Source organism: Mustela erminea, chromosome 17 (assembly GCF_009829155.1).
Source record: "Mustela erminea isolate mMusErm1 chromosome 17, mMusErm1.Pri, whole genome shotgun sequence".
Lineage (NCBI taxonomy): Eukaryota > Metazoa > Chordata > Mammalia > Carnivora > Mustelidae > Mustela > Mustela erminea.
This window is the reverse complement of record NC_045630.1, coordinates 45,492,373-45,506,343: the sequence shown is the minus strand read 5'-3', so window position 1 is coordinate 45,506,343 and position 13,971 is coordinate 45,492,373. Positions and strand designations below refer to the sequence as shown.

Sequence of the window (13,971 nt, the reverse complement as noted above, 5' to 3'; positions counted from 1 at the left end):
ACCTGAGCTAAAGGCTCAGCTAAAGGCGCCTTAATTTTGACAGTTTTGTATTCTTTGGAGGCAGTTTAGAGAGTATATAATGTACATGATGTTTTAGGAGCTAAAAAGTACCTTTGCCTGCCCCGTGCAAAGCAGACTGAATTACAAGTAAAAATTCCATTCCTCCTCTGCCGCCCAGATCGTTGGCTTCTTTTCACCAAACTCCAGGGGGATGAGAGCCCCTTTATCTGTTATTTTCCTCTGTCAGAGGCTTCAGAAGTAATGAGATAAAGGTTTTGAGAAGTTCTTTGAAAAAGTTGGAATGGAGTGTTACAAAGTAGCACTTTGTAAAGTATTTTTCTTATTTTGTGATCCAACAGATTTCTTAGCTGTTGTAGCAGATCATAAACATAGGAAGACGTTGGAATGACTCAAATGTGTCGAGTTGGAATGCTGTCCTCTGTGTTGCATTCCTTCAGTCCTGTTTCCACTCCTTCGTGACTGGATGACCTTGGGCACAGCACAGCTGTGCCCGTTTCCTCTTCTGGCCCCAGGGATTCTAACAATAATGCTTGCCCTTAGGGTTGTTGGGAGTTAATATATGGTACTGTGCATGTTTAGCATAGTGCCTGTTACTGTGCTGTGTAGGTATTATAGGTGGGTCATACTATTCCATAGTTATTCAGTAAACATTTAAGTATCTGGTATAGGGGACAAAAAGAGTCAAATAAAGACATTGACTGTGGCTTTAGGCTGGTGGGAATCAGTCTTTCCCATCTATACTTTTCTCTTAAGAAAGAAAAAAGAGGGCACCTGGGTGGCTCATTCGCTTAAGCGACTGCCTCCAGCCCAGGTCATGATCCCAGAGTCTCAGGATTGAGTCCCGCATCAGGCTCCCTGCTCAGTGGGGACTCTGCTGCTCCCTCTGACCCTCCTCGTGCTCTCTCACTCTCTCTCTCAAATAAATAAATAAAATCTTAAAAAAAAGAAAAAAGAAAAAAAGGATTAGAATTATCATCATTACAGTGCACCTGTTATTTGTTTCTGTTGGAAGGATGAAAAGGATGAGGAAGACCTAAGTTGGTCCTCTAGAAAGGGACAGTCTGATGTCAGTCATATACTCAGGCAATACCTAAGGCAGAAAAATGGCAGAGAGCTGAGGTATGGCTAGATTATAGGCATTTCATGGGACTTACAATTCTTAGGTTTTTATAGCTTTTTGCCTTTGGTTAGCAAACTGCTTAGTTTAACTGGTTGCCAGAATTTAAAAGAAGAGGGAGAGCAGTAGTACACTTATTTGAAATAGACCTTTTTCTTGGACTCCTTAGACGGAAATCAGTATGGGTAATTAAGTGGCAGAGACACTGGGGGAGAGACAGAAAATTGGGGAGAGAGGTGACTGTTTAAAGCCTGGTTTCATGGAGCTGCCTTCTTCCTGGGGCTGTGTGGTGGGACGTCAGGTTGTGGGGTGAAACAGCCGGAGACTGGGATAGGTGTGCTTTCTTGAAAGTAGTTCGCCCTGATCAGATTTGACTCTTTGGTGTAACCTCTGTGGGGATGGTGCTGTAATTGTGGTTCTTTTTTTTTTTTTTTAAGATTTTATTTATTTATTTGACAGAGAGAGATCACAAGTAGGCAGAGAGGCAGGCAGAGAGAGAGAGGAGGAAGCAGGCTCCCTGCTGAGCAGAGAGCCCGATGCGGGACTCGATCCCAGGACCCTGAGATCATGACCTGAGCCGAAGGCAGCGGCTTAACCCACTGAGCCACCCAGGCGCCCCTGTAATTGTGGTTCTTAAGTCTGACTTTCATGACCCCAAGCAGGTTGGAAACTTTCGCTTTCTCTCTCAATTTTCTTCCTGTATGGAAGCGACTTGATAGTGGTTGAAAAGCACACACAAGCATTGGAATCAGACTGGGTTTCCTCTTGTAGTTCAGCCTCTTATTCACTGTGTGCCTTGGGCAAGTTGCTCAACCTCCTTGAGTCTTGGCTTCCTCCTATGTGAAATGGTAGTGGTATGAAATGCTGTGTATCGGATGATTCCATCTGTGTGAAATGCCCAGAATAGGCAAATCATAAAGATAGAAGATCTGTTAGTGATTGCCAGCGAATAAGGAGAGAGGAAAATGCGGAATGACTGCTAATGGTGTGGGATTTCATTTTGGAGAATGAAAATGTTCCAGAACTAGGTTGTGGTGATGGGTGCACAGCTTTGTGAATATGCTAAAAAAGACTGAATTATACACTTTAAGAGGGTGAATTGTATCTAAATACATACATACATAAAAAGGGAGTGCTAATGTCTATATCCCAAAGTTGTTGTGACATTTAGAGATGATCTACTTTAAAGCACTTAGCGCAGGCATATACTTAGTGCTAAATGCAAGTGGCTGTTTGAGTGTGTGTGTGTGTATGTAGTTGGTGAGCACTGGAATAGGAGGTTGGAGCATGGTGGGTTGGAGGAAGAAAAAGAGGAGCAGAAGGACAGAAGGATGGAATGTGGGACTGAGCAGTTTTGAGCTGGAGGCAGATTCAGCCCCGCGTCTCTAAACTCCCCAGTCCAGTTCTGCTTCTGTGATTCCCTCCTTGTTCTTTTCTGACCTGGCCATGAGAATATAAAATACACCCTGGCAATGGAGAGATTTTGTTACAAATGAGTCATAGCCCAACTATGGAGCTGTAATTGACTTCAGTGGGAGACTCTCTGATTGGACTGAGTATAACATGACCCTGCCTACTCCAGCTTCTTATTCCCCTTTCTAGTCCCTGACATTTAGGGCACCCGGCCCCTCTTTGCTGGTTTTGCTACCTCCTGTTCCCTGGGAGGAAGACCCTCCTTGTCTCCCCAAAGCGATGGCTCTTTGCATCTTTCCCTTCACAGCCTTTCCCTTCCTAATCTTGTCCTCCGGGATGATCTGTTTCCCATGGCACAGGGCAGCCCACTGTGAAAAGGTGTAGGTAATCCTGCCTACCTTTAAAAGAAAAAACATAATCACCTCTAAGAGTTGCTGTGTGTGTAGTTTAGTCTGAAATGTTGTCACTGATTTTAGTATGTTTAGTTCTTCAGCCTTGGAAGTGGTTTTTGAGGAAAACATGGATTTAAACAAAAATCCATTCTGGTTTTTAAATTTGGTTTTGCTCTGTCCACCTTGCCAGCACCTCCTTTTATTTCTCTATTCTTCTGTTCTCCGTCTTACTTCCTGCAGTACATGTACTTCTCAAAAACAGTCTTTTGAAAATAAAACCTCAAGAAATACGTTGTCGAAGGGAAATGTGCATTTCACCTTGTACCTTTTGCTCAATTCCTATAGGTTCTGGACATACAGAACATGCTTTTGTATGTATGTTGTTTTGTTGTTTGCATGGTTGCTGTGGATATATTTGTTTATCCCGCTAACTAGCTTGTGGACTCCTAAGGGTAAAGACTGTGTTTTATTCCTCTTTGTGTCCCCTGTAATGCCTGCAGTATTGTTTTATACATAGTGAGCAAATAAACGCCTGTCACATCATTTCCATGACTGGTAGATATTGGAATGTTGCTTTTTCCCACCTCAGAAGGACATTTCCTCCTCATTAAAGATAGGGGTGTTTGTGTTTCTGCCCACATTTTACTAGCTGGACCCCTAAAACAGAACAATGGCGCATTTGAGAGATGACTGAATAGATCGGCTGCATTCTATGCTGATACCCAAATGATTTTCATGCCCCAGGGAATGAGTTGCATGTGATCCCAGTCTGCCAGAGCATCACCGTGACAAGGGAAGTAAATCCTTAATATTTCTTCACTCAACGTCCTTATTAATGCCCAATTCAGTGTGGGCACAGGACGCGCAATGGGGAACCGCTGACCCACCAGCTGACGTTATTCCAAGATGATGTTACGGAAAGAGATTCTTGTTTTGTCATGTTCCCTCTAGAGGATTTTCTACAAATTGGTTACCTACTTAACCAAGGGCTGTCTTTGAGGGATGGGATAAGACATATGGGAATTGGTAAGGTCAAATGACACTGTCAGAAAGAGGGGTTGAGGTGCTGTACTAACTTTCTAACAGGAGTTCAGGAAAATCAACCCCAGTCTGTCTTTGATGGAGTAATTGTGATTGTCTTGTTTGTGTGGCTCAAGACCAGAATGCATTCACAAAGATGACTGTTAGAGAGGCTTTTATCTTGCTGTCTTTTCTCCGAGCTTGCTCAGAGGGAGGCCAGCGAGAAGAGTATGAGGTGTGCGGGTACGTGTGGTTTTCTCCCTAACGGTGTTCAGACCTCAGGTGAGTTTGCTCCTTGCTTCTGGGAGGAAAGTAGTTCACCTCTAGGGAACGAAGGGTTCTGCTTCCTGCACGGTCCAGGGAGCCCAGTGGCGGTACTCATAGCAAGGGATAGAGGGCGAGTCCATGTGGGAGATGCGGTTTTCCTTCTTGACTCTCAAAGGTCTGCCTGGAGTGCCCCGTAGGGCTGCCAGGCTAAGTCGAGGCCACCCTGTGCTTGAAGATGGATTCAGTTCAGGGCACCGGGGTGGCTCAGTGGGTTAAGCCTCTGCCTTCGGCTCAGGTCATGATCTCAAGGTCCTGGGATCAAGCCCCACATCAGTCTCTCTGCCTCTCTACCTACTTGTGATCTCTCTCTCTCTGTCAAATAAATAAATAAAATCTTGAAAGAAAAAAAAAAAAAGAAAAGAAAATGGATTCAGTTCTTTGCCAAACGAGGATCCTAGAATCTGACACCTTAATAGAGAACAGAGGTAGCCCTGGTGGGGCTCCGTGCCCCTTGCTTGGATCTGTCAGCCAGCCTCTCTGAGAAAGCCCCCTTAGACAGGACACTCCTCCAGAGTCCAAACCAAATGCTCCGAACGGTAGTTGGTCAGACATGGGGATTCCTTGTGTCACCTGTGGGCCCCCCGGTGGAAGTGCCCATCATGTGCAGTGCCTTTTTCTGCCATCTTCAGTGTGGCAGGCAGTGGGAATGGTTGGTACACACTCCCCAGCCTTGAGTCATGCAGCGGTGGGAACCTTTTGACCACAGCTCTCTTTGGAGTTGGGCTTTGTAAGGTGCTTCCGTTCCTTGGGGTGGTGTTCTCTGGGCAGGAAGATGGGAAGCAGGACTGGAGGATTGTTTTGCTTTTCACTTGTCTAAGGAATAATGCCTCAAAACTATCGCAAAGAATGATGCTAGGTTATGTACTCATGAAAGCCTTTGATTTAAAAAAAAAACACACACAAATCTCACATTTAAAAAAAAATGCTTTTATCCCTTGTCTTTATTCAGATGTTAAAAAAAAAAAAGTCCAAAGTCCAACTTTAGCTTCATCAGATTAAGAACTTTAGTGCCTATTTATGCTGGACATGTTTTATAGCTTGCTGTTTCTTACCCTTTCCACTCGATGTAATGGGGGCGGAGATTACATTTCCCAGGATTTTTTTTTTTTTAATCGAGCCAAACTTTCCAGAGCAAAGACGAAGGCCCTGTCATAAATGCAGCTAGATTCAAGACTAATTTGAATAAAAGCTCATTCTTTATTTAAATTGGAGGGACAGTGTTTGAGCCCATATGGAGTGTATTTTTTAAGAATATTGTGTACAACATACTATATCCTTAACTTTTTAAAGATTTATTTATTTGAGAGAGAGAGAGAATCCTAAGCAGACTCCCTGTTAAATACAGAGTCTGAACGGGGCTCCATCCCAGGACCCTGAGATCATGACCTGAGCAGAAACCGAGTTGAAGGTTCAACTTATTGAGCCACACAGATGCACCCCCCACCTTTTTAAAAGATTTATTTATTTTAGAGAGCGAGAATGTGCCAGGCAGAGGGGGAGAGGGAGAGGGAGAATCTCAAGCTTACTCCCCTCCAAGCGTGAAGCCCTGTGGAGGGCTCGATCCCACACCACTGAGATCATGACCTGAGTCAAAATCAAGACGCAGACACTTAACCTGTTGAGTCACCCAGGTGCCCCGAGCCTTAACTTTTAATATTCTGGAGATAGGCAGGTACAAGGGGAAATATAGGGGGACAGAGCCGGTAGGAGGGAAGCTGTTCTTACTCTTCAGGCTCTCACTGGGGGAGTCTGTTTCAGTTTCTTCGGAGTGACTAGCCTGCTCTGCAGCCTCTTCCTCCCCGGAGAGAAGTGGAGTTCTGCTGCCCCAGCTTGGAAACGTGCTTTGTAACTGAGGCATTCAAGTAGTTATGTGATAAGAAGAGGTGGAGATGTGTTCCCTCCTGCTGCATAACCAGAAGGGACTTCTGCAAGCAGTGCTGGGTCATGCAGCTTCTGGTGGCTTCTTGTTCAGTGCACTGGATGGTTGCAGGTAACTTTCAGCAGCACTGGTCCCGGGGCACGTTTGTCTGTACTGCTTAGCCTTGAGGATTTGGGTTCTAAATCTGAACCTGAACTGCTTACCTAGATTAGTACCTCGAACTCCCCAGACTCTGAACAGCCCACAGGTCACCATCACAGGAAGATGGGGGAGAGAGGAGGTGATGTGCAGGGCGAAGGTAGGGACAGTGAGCAAACGGTTCCTATTTCAGTTCTGTTATGATCGTATTTGATGTTTTTTTTTCCCCTGAGGGGTTTTTTGTCAAGTACAACTCTCTCTCCATCTCCTTTCCTGTGAGATCCAGAACTGGATACACTTTGCTAGGTATCCTTCTGGCTCATTTAAAAAAAATTACTTTGAAACCATTTCAGATTTACATAAATGTTGCCAAACTGTACAGAGAACTTCTGTACGCACCTCACGCAGATTCCCCGGTAGTTAACGTTTTATTGCTTTTGCGTTTGCTGATGTTCGCTGGTGCCCTCCCAATCTGTCTGTCTTCCTCTATTGTATCTGCTGTTTCTCTCTAGCCTTCGAAAGCGCACTGTCGGTAGGTGGTCTTCTCTCCTCTGTGACACCCCAGGGTGCCATTCTCCGCAGTGAGGACCTGTGTCTCCATACCAGCATGCACCTCCCCAAGCCAGGGCCCGAGCAGTGATGCTGTGCCACCATCCGGTGCACGGACCCTGCTCACGTTTTGCCAACTGTCCCCAAGAATGGCTCTTTTTCTTTCTGATCCAGGATCCTGTCCAGCGACATGTGTTGCGTTGGCTGCCATGTGTCCTCAGACTGCCTGAATGTGGAACAGGTCCTTGGCCTTTCCTTGGCATTTAGATCTTGGACAGGTTTAAAGGGTAGGCTTTATATTCTGTAGGATGACCCTCAACCTGGATCTGTTTGGTCTTTCCTCACTAGACTCGGTCCTGAGCTTTTAGCGAGACTAAGCATGGAAATGATGAAATGTGCCTCACATCAGGGGTACCCGAAGCCAACCATGCACGTCCCTGGGGATGTTAAGCTTGATCACTGGTCCCATGGCTGTCTTCTAGGTCTTTCCACCTTAAAGTCACCATTTTTTGCCTTTGCAATCAATTAGTCTTTAGTGGGAGGTGTTCTAAGATTTCCCTGAGAATCCCATTCCTGAAAACACGACCTTCCGCTAGACCTCAGCACCCATTGTTGACAGCTCCCACCTGACTCAGTGGGGTTTCCCTGTCCTTCATCCTTCCGGATTTCTTAGTTGGTATTCCCGTGGTAAGGAAGGGTTTTCCTTTTCCTTTTTTGCTTAGCCCTTTATTCAGTTTTTTCAATGGATTTCTTCAGTGGATTATAATCTCATACTATTATGTAAGAACATTTTTATGCCTGATTGTCCCTGATTGGATCACTGAGCCCCGCTGTGAGCTGGTTGTTGTGTCCTTTTGACCCCTCCCCATCATGGAATCATTCTTAAGGGTTGCCAGGTCTAAGAGGCTACCTCCCAAGTGACAGACGCTTAAGCCCTCTGTGAACCTTGGGGTTGGCTTCCTCGGAGGAACTGCTTCTACCTCTGCCTCCCATAACCTACGCTGCCCGCTGCCTTTCTGTTCCCCCTGCAGCGTGACCAGCCTCAGCAGCAGTTTTGCCCAAAACAGAACTTGTCAGTAGGCGGCTGAGTGTGGGCTCTTCATTCCAGGGCCCCCACGTTGTGTAAGCTTCCGGGGAGCAGGGCGGGGGTGGCTGTCTCCCTCTTCCGGGTACCTGGACCGTCTACTTCTGAAAAACGCACAGACCTTACTGTGGCCTCCCCGAGGGATAACCTACTGACTTCTCAGCCAGCTTGGCGTCTCAGCTTCCAACAAACGCTTTGGCTCCTTGAGAACATTTCAACGTCTAATTTCCAAAAACCATTCTGTTCCACCACAGTGTACTTGTACGACTTGGTCCTGAGGATTCCAAAAGCCAGACTACCTGGGTGTATGTTTTCCTTAAATTCTCCTGGGCTCCTAATGTTTCCCCTGTAATTTGGAATCCTTTAAGTTGAGCTGACGCTCAGAGCTGGTTTGGGAATGATAAATAAGCGTTTCATGGCAGAATTCTTTCTCTCAGCTCCTGAGCTTGTCCTTTTCTCTACTCTTGGCACATACAGTTCATAAGAAAGAACGATGTCTCACAGCTTATTTGTAGAAATGCATATTTGTGTCACTGATTACTTGAGCAAATTATTAAATCCTCCCATAAAATCCTGCACATGTCACTCGCTTTCAGAGAGGACTACAGGTTCACTGTTAAAAGCGAGGTGAACAAATTGGACCCAGTGGAGGGGAGTCCTCGGGTACCAGGAACAAGGCTTGCAGCGGTGTCTTTTGGGACCTGAGTTGATTCTGAAGTCCTGCCAACCAAGTGAGTTGTAATAGTATGAGAAGCCATGGCAGAGTCCCATTCACCTCCGTTCACCTACTCCTTATCATGCCCTCCCTACCTTGGCCGTGGACTGCAGCTGACCCTGCCTTCACTCACCTCTCCAGTGATGGGAATGGAAAACAGACAAAGAACGTGCATGGACATAGATCCATTGCCCTTACTCCAAAAACAAAGTATCCTAATGGGTCACTAGAGACATCAAAAGGTCATTAGCATTTCTTCCCTCCAATTCTTCCTTTTGATAATAGTCTTAACCTCAAAAGCAAAGGATAATACAAGCCGATAAGAGGAGCATGAAAAGTTTCTCTGAAAATTTATTTTTATTTTTTTAAAGATTGATTTATTGGATGCCTGGCTCAGTCAGGTAAGCATCTGCCTTCCCCTCAGGTCACGATGCTGGAGTCCCAGGATTGAGCACATCGGGCTCCATGTGTAGCGGGGAGTCTGCTTCTCTCTCTGATACTCCTGCTGCTCATTCTTTTTTTCTCTCTCTCAAAATGGATAAATAAAATCTTAAAAAAAATAAAGATTTATCTATTTATTATTTTAGAGAGAGCATGCACGTGGAGGGAGAGAATCTGGAGTAGACCCTGTGCTGAGCGCAGTGCCCGACATGGGGCTCAACCCCACGACCCTGAGATCATGGCCTGAGCCAAAATCAAGAGTTGGATGTTCAACCAATTCAGCCACCCAGGTGCCCCCCTCCTTTTCTTTTAGAAAAGTACTCTGGAGATCTTAGAATAACAACTTTCTTTAAAAAATGTGCACCAGCTCATGGTGCTACTGTGTTTTTTCTCCCAGGCTTTATTTATTCCTCATGATTTGAGAGTTTGTTTGTTTTTTAAGATTTTATTTATTCATTGGACAGACAGAGATCTTAAGTAGGAAGAGAGGCAGGCGGGAGGGGGTGCGGCTGAGGGGGAAGCAGGCTTCTTGCTGAGCAGAGAGCCCGATGTGGGGCTCTATCCCAGGACCCTGGGATCATGATCTGAACCGAAGGCAGAGGCACAACCAGTTGTGCCACCCAGGCGCCCCAATTTTGAGAGTTTTTGACAGAGTTTTCATAGAGACTCTGTCAGCCTGCATCACATTGGATTCCTGGGGCACAGAGCCCACCTGAGGATTCTTTCTCTCCCTCTCCCTCTGCTTGAGCTCTCTCTCAAATAAATATATACATCTTTAAAAAAAATAAAAATAAATTGGGGTCCTGCAATCAATAAATCGTGTTTGGCTCCAAACTGGGGAAAATGTGGTAGTGGGTACTGGGGAGGAAAAATTTCTCCTCTGTCCTTCTGAAGTCCCCAGCCAGGCCTAAGAATTAAACTGATGTGAACAGATACAGAGGGAAGAACCATACACATTTTATTACATTTTACACATACATGGAAATGTACATGGATACGTCCCTATAGGAGATGAAGACCCAAAGAAGCAGAGCTGAACATTTAATGTACTGATTTGGATGGGCAAAGAGAAGTAAGTTATGAAAATGTGACAAGATAGAGGGGCTTGGGGTAAGGCAGTTAGTTGTGGAAAAGTGAGTAGGAAGATAAGGGTTAGTTTAACAAGCCTTATTTGTACTGATTTTTCTTGGCCTTGACTCCAGGTCTCTGATGATAAGAGTGTTGCTTTACTTCTGGTATAGGGAGTTCACCATCCAGACGGGGGTTTTTATCTCCTGCTTTCAGGAAGAAAAAGGGGAGGAGGTGAGAATGCCTGTGTGTCCAGTCCCTTGACTCAAAATACCCCTTGGGACGGCATATTCTTTGGCTCTTCATGGGCTCTGTTTACCCCCAGGCATTGAGCTGGGACCCTGAGACCTTGGCCTAGCTCCTGCACTGTGCTGTGCTCTGTCTCTCATCTGCTTAGAAAAATGGAGAAACATGGCTCTGTTATGTTTTGTTTTTCAAGCTGCCGGTTCCTCATCTGTAAATGGGGGTAATAATAGTTCTCCTTGGGTAGAATTGCCAGCATTAAATGAGATGAAGCAAATTAAGGGATGTTCTTAGAAAGAGCTAAGTAAACAGAACTGTGGGGAGGAAAGTAGTTTTTCATTTGCCCTTCCAGTTTCTTAGCCACAACACCCCTGTGATAAAAAGACACATTAACAGGAGAAAAACAAACAAGTTTAATAATGTGTATCCCTCTTACATGCAAGTTTTTCTTGCAGGCAAAACCTTCCAGAAAGAGCCATGCCACCACCTTAAACATCATCTCCAGCTAAAGACAGAGATGTTGGGGGTGGGGAGTCAGTTAGGACTGCTGTGAGCAGGGGTCAATGGTCTGCATTGAGATAAGGGTTTCTAGTGCGCCTGGCGGCTCAGTGGGTTAAGCCTCTGCCTTTAGCTCAGGTCATGATCTCATGGTCCTGGGATCGAGCCTCGCATTCGATTCTCTGCTCAGCAGGGAGCCTCCCCACCCCCGCATGCCCCCTACCTCTCTGCCTACTTGTGATCTCTGTCAAGTAAATAAAATCTTTAAAAAAAAAGAAGAAGAAGAAGACAAGGGTTTCTAGAGATTTAGACTCATCTTTCTCTTCCTGGTACATTTCCCTTGTATTGCTCTAAGTGTAAATGTTTCCTATGAAAGGGGAACTTGTTCTCAGTTTTCAGAGTTTCACCTGCATCTGCTGTTTATTTAAAAATAACCAGCTTAAAATAGCAAGCCAAAGAGGCATATTTTGGGATGTATTTTGCTCCTGGTTTGTGATGGGAAACAAACAAAATGGGTTGCTACTCTAGATGCTTTCCTCCCGCCTCTTCTAGTTGGAAACCTTTGTTTAGAAGTAACCCTAATCAAGATGATCTGTATTTGGGGCGCCTGGGTGGCTCAGTGGGTTAAGCCGCTGCCTTCGGCTCAGGTCATGATCTCAGGGTCCTGGGATCGAGTCCCGCATCGGGCTCTCTGCTCAGCAGGGAGCCTGCTTCCCTCTCTCTCTCTCTGCCTGCCTCTCCATTCTAGTTGTGATTTCTCTCTGTCAAATAAATAAATAAATAAAATCTTTAAAAAAAAAAAAAAAAAAGATGATCTGTATTTAAGAAGCATCAAAAAATACATAAATAAAAATAAGAGCCTTGGCTTGCTCTTAAGACAATGTGAGTTGAATTTGCCTGTGGCTGGTGTTGGCGGGGTTAATGGGCTCCCGCTGAGACGGCCTGCGGGTCCCTTCTGGCGGCCCCAGATGCAGATGCTGTTAGATTAATTATGAAAGAAAACTCGATTAACTCGGAAGTCCTTAAACTGTCAGTGAGGCAGCTGCTCCCGCTCCGGAGCAGGTTTCCTTCCTCCCTCCTACGGTCGGGCCACCGTTTGGAATCTCTTCCTTTAGAGAGCTGCTGAAACTGCACTCTCTGTAGGTCCTCCAAGCCCCTGGCTAGTTCAGTCAGCTTTTTGATCTGCTGTTAAAATAGTCCAGGGAAAGCTTGCAGATTAAATTCACGATAATTTAAGATTGAAAACAACCAGCCCAACCACCCCCCCCCCCCAGTGGTGTGTCTTGCACCAGTTAAAACCTGATGGCGTCTTGGAATTTTAGAACTGGAAAGATGTTAACGATGATGTCATGCCCTTCCCTGAGTTCACAGATGAGAAATCCAAGGCTGAGAAAACGCAAGTGAATTGCCAAAGTCACAGAGCTAGTGAGGAGTGGAGCCTGGGAGTCACAATCTCTGCCCCCCTCCCTGCTTCTCCTCTTGCTTGCTGCACCCCTCCCGGGAGAGGCAAGGACGGAAGCGATCTAGCACTGACCTTGTTTCTGTCCCATCCGTGCCCTTGTTCCAATCTGGTAGACCTATGTCGGAAATCAGTGGAAAGCTAAAGACCGGTGGCAGAAGTGAAAGGCTTGAATATGACATATTGAAAAACAGATGGCGATACCCGTACTGAGGATTTTCTTCAGTCCACTCGTTGCCCGGAGAGCCTGAGTGGAGTGCACTCCTGTCCCATTGCACTGGTCTATGGTGGTTTGAACCTAGCTGGTGTATTTGCAGTGGCTGTTTTTGTCACTACAGAGATGGAGGGGAGGGTGATCATTTGGGTCAGATGATTAATGGGGTGTGTCTGCTGTGGCTTTGGCTGAGGCAGCATGTTTTACTGGCTTTCCTAGAGTTGATGCTTAGTCTCAGAGGTTTTGTGATCTCGCCCTCTGGTCCTGAAAAGTGATGAGTTGGTGTTAGTTCTCAGTTATCCACTCTCCACGCTCACTTAGGTTTCGTTTTTTCTTATGTGTCAACTTTTGCTGTAGGAGTTATGAAGGTCACAGCGTGGCCTTACACCTGGATGGCCCTCTGAGCTTCCGAGCAGCACTGGGAAAAGAGGAAAGGATAGAAAGTATGGCTGAGAGCGATTCTAGCTGGCGAATCTGTCCCCACAGCTCAGGCTGGCATCGTTGTAGTTCAGTTCTGCGAGGTGCTGGGGGAGGTCCTGTTCTGTTGTTTGTGTTCACTCTCTGCATTGAGATGAAGGTGTTTAGGGACGATAGTTTTGCCCCTAGACTTCTCTGAGAACTCAGTGGAACTACTTACAGCTTTCTGTAGATAATTTTCTACAGTAAATGGTTCTTACACAGAGCAAACCAGTGCGTAACCTGAGTACCTGCTAAGTGTCAGTCACTGTGTTAGGTGTCCAGGGTACAGAGAAATCTGATGGTCCTTCCTGCTTTTGACATTATAAACAGATGACCAGATTAGGCTGTGATAAGTGTTGTTGAGTTGTGAACCAGATATGAAAGGACTAAGGACTAGCCTGTTGCTACTTGCTCAGTCGACATACACGCAATTGGCATTGTCCCCTCGTTTTTGTTTATTTTAAAGATTTTATTTTCAAGTAACCTCAGCTTACAACTCCAAGATCAAGAATTGCCTGGTCTACCAACTGAGTCAGCCAGGCACCCCTCTCTACTTGGTTTTAGATTGTGGATCAAAGATTGGACCAGTGGTGTGTTACACTTGGGTTTGGTAAATGCCTTGCACACAGTTAGGCATTCTTACGACTCCTTGGTTTTTCAGAGGAGCCCATCTCTTTCCCAGGAGACTCGATTTCCTTGTCTCGGTGTCCGACCTGCACATGCAGGCCCGGTGTTGGACTCACACACATGAAAGGAAGGGCTTTAATGAAAAGCATGGAGAGGAATTTGGGCAAAAGCAAAACCTTCTTGAAAACTTTTGGTGGTGCCATTTGTGGAAGGGAAGGGGGCTTGAGGACTTGTTACAGAATAGATCCAGGCTGAAGCAGAAGAGCCCCTTAAATCAGACCCCCTCCCGTGAACGAAGTAAACGAGT

The 13,971-nt window shown here is 45.7% G+C and overlaps 1 protein-coding gene and 1 long non-coding RNA gene across 3 annotated transcripts in view; one reads left to right on the top strand and one right to left on the bottom strand.

Moving 5' to 3' along the window:
• The window catches only part of DSTYK (dual serine/threonine and tyrosine protein kinase), a 49,558-nt gene that overhangs the window by 2,998 nt on the left and 32,589 nt on the right, over window positions 1–13,971 (top strand). The gene's annotated exons all lie outside the window — the stretch shown is intronic.
• On the bottom strand, window positions 10,040–12,815 carry LOC116576019. The gene is made up of 3 exons (XR_004280026.1): window positions 12,569–12,815; window positions 12,440–12,482; window positions 10,040–10,370 (listed from the first exon to the last, which is right to left on the bottom strand). It is a non-coding gene; the product is annotated as an uncharacterized LOC116576019 (long non-coding RNA).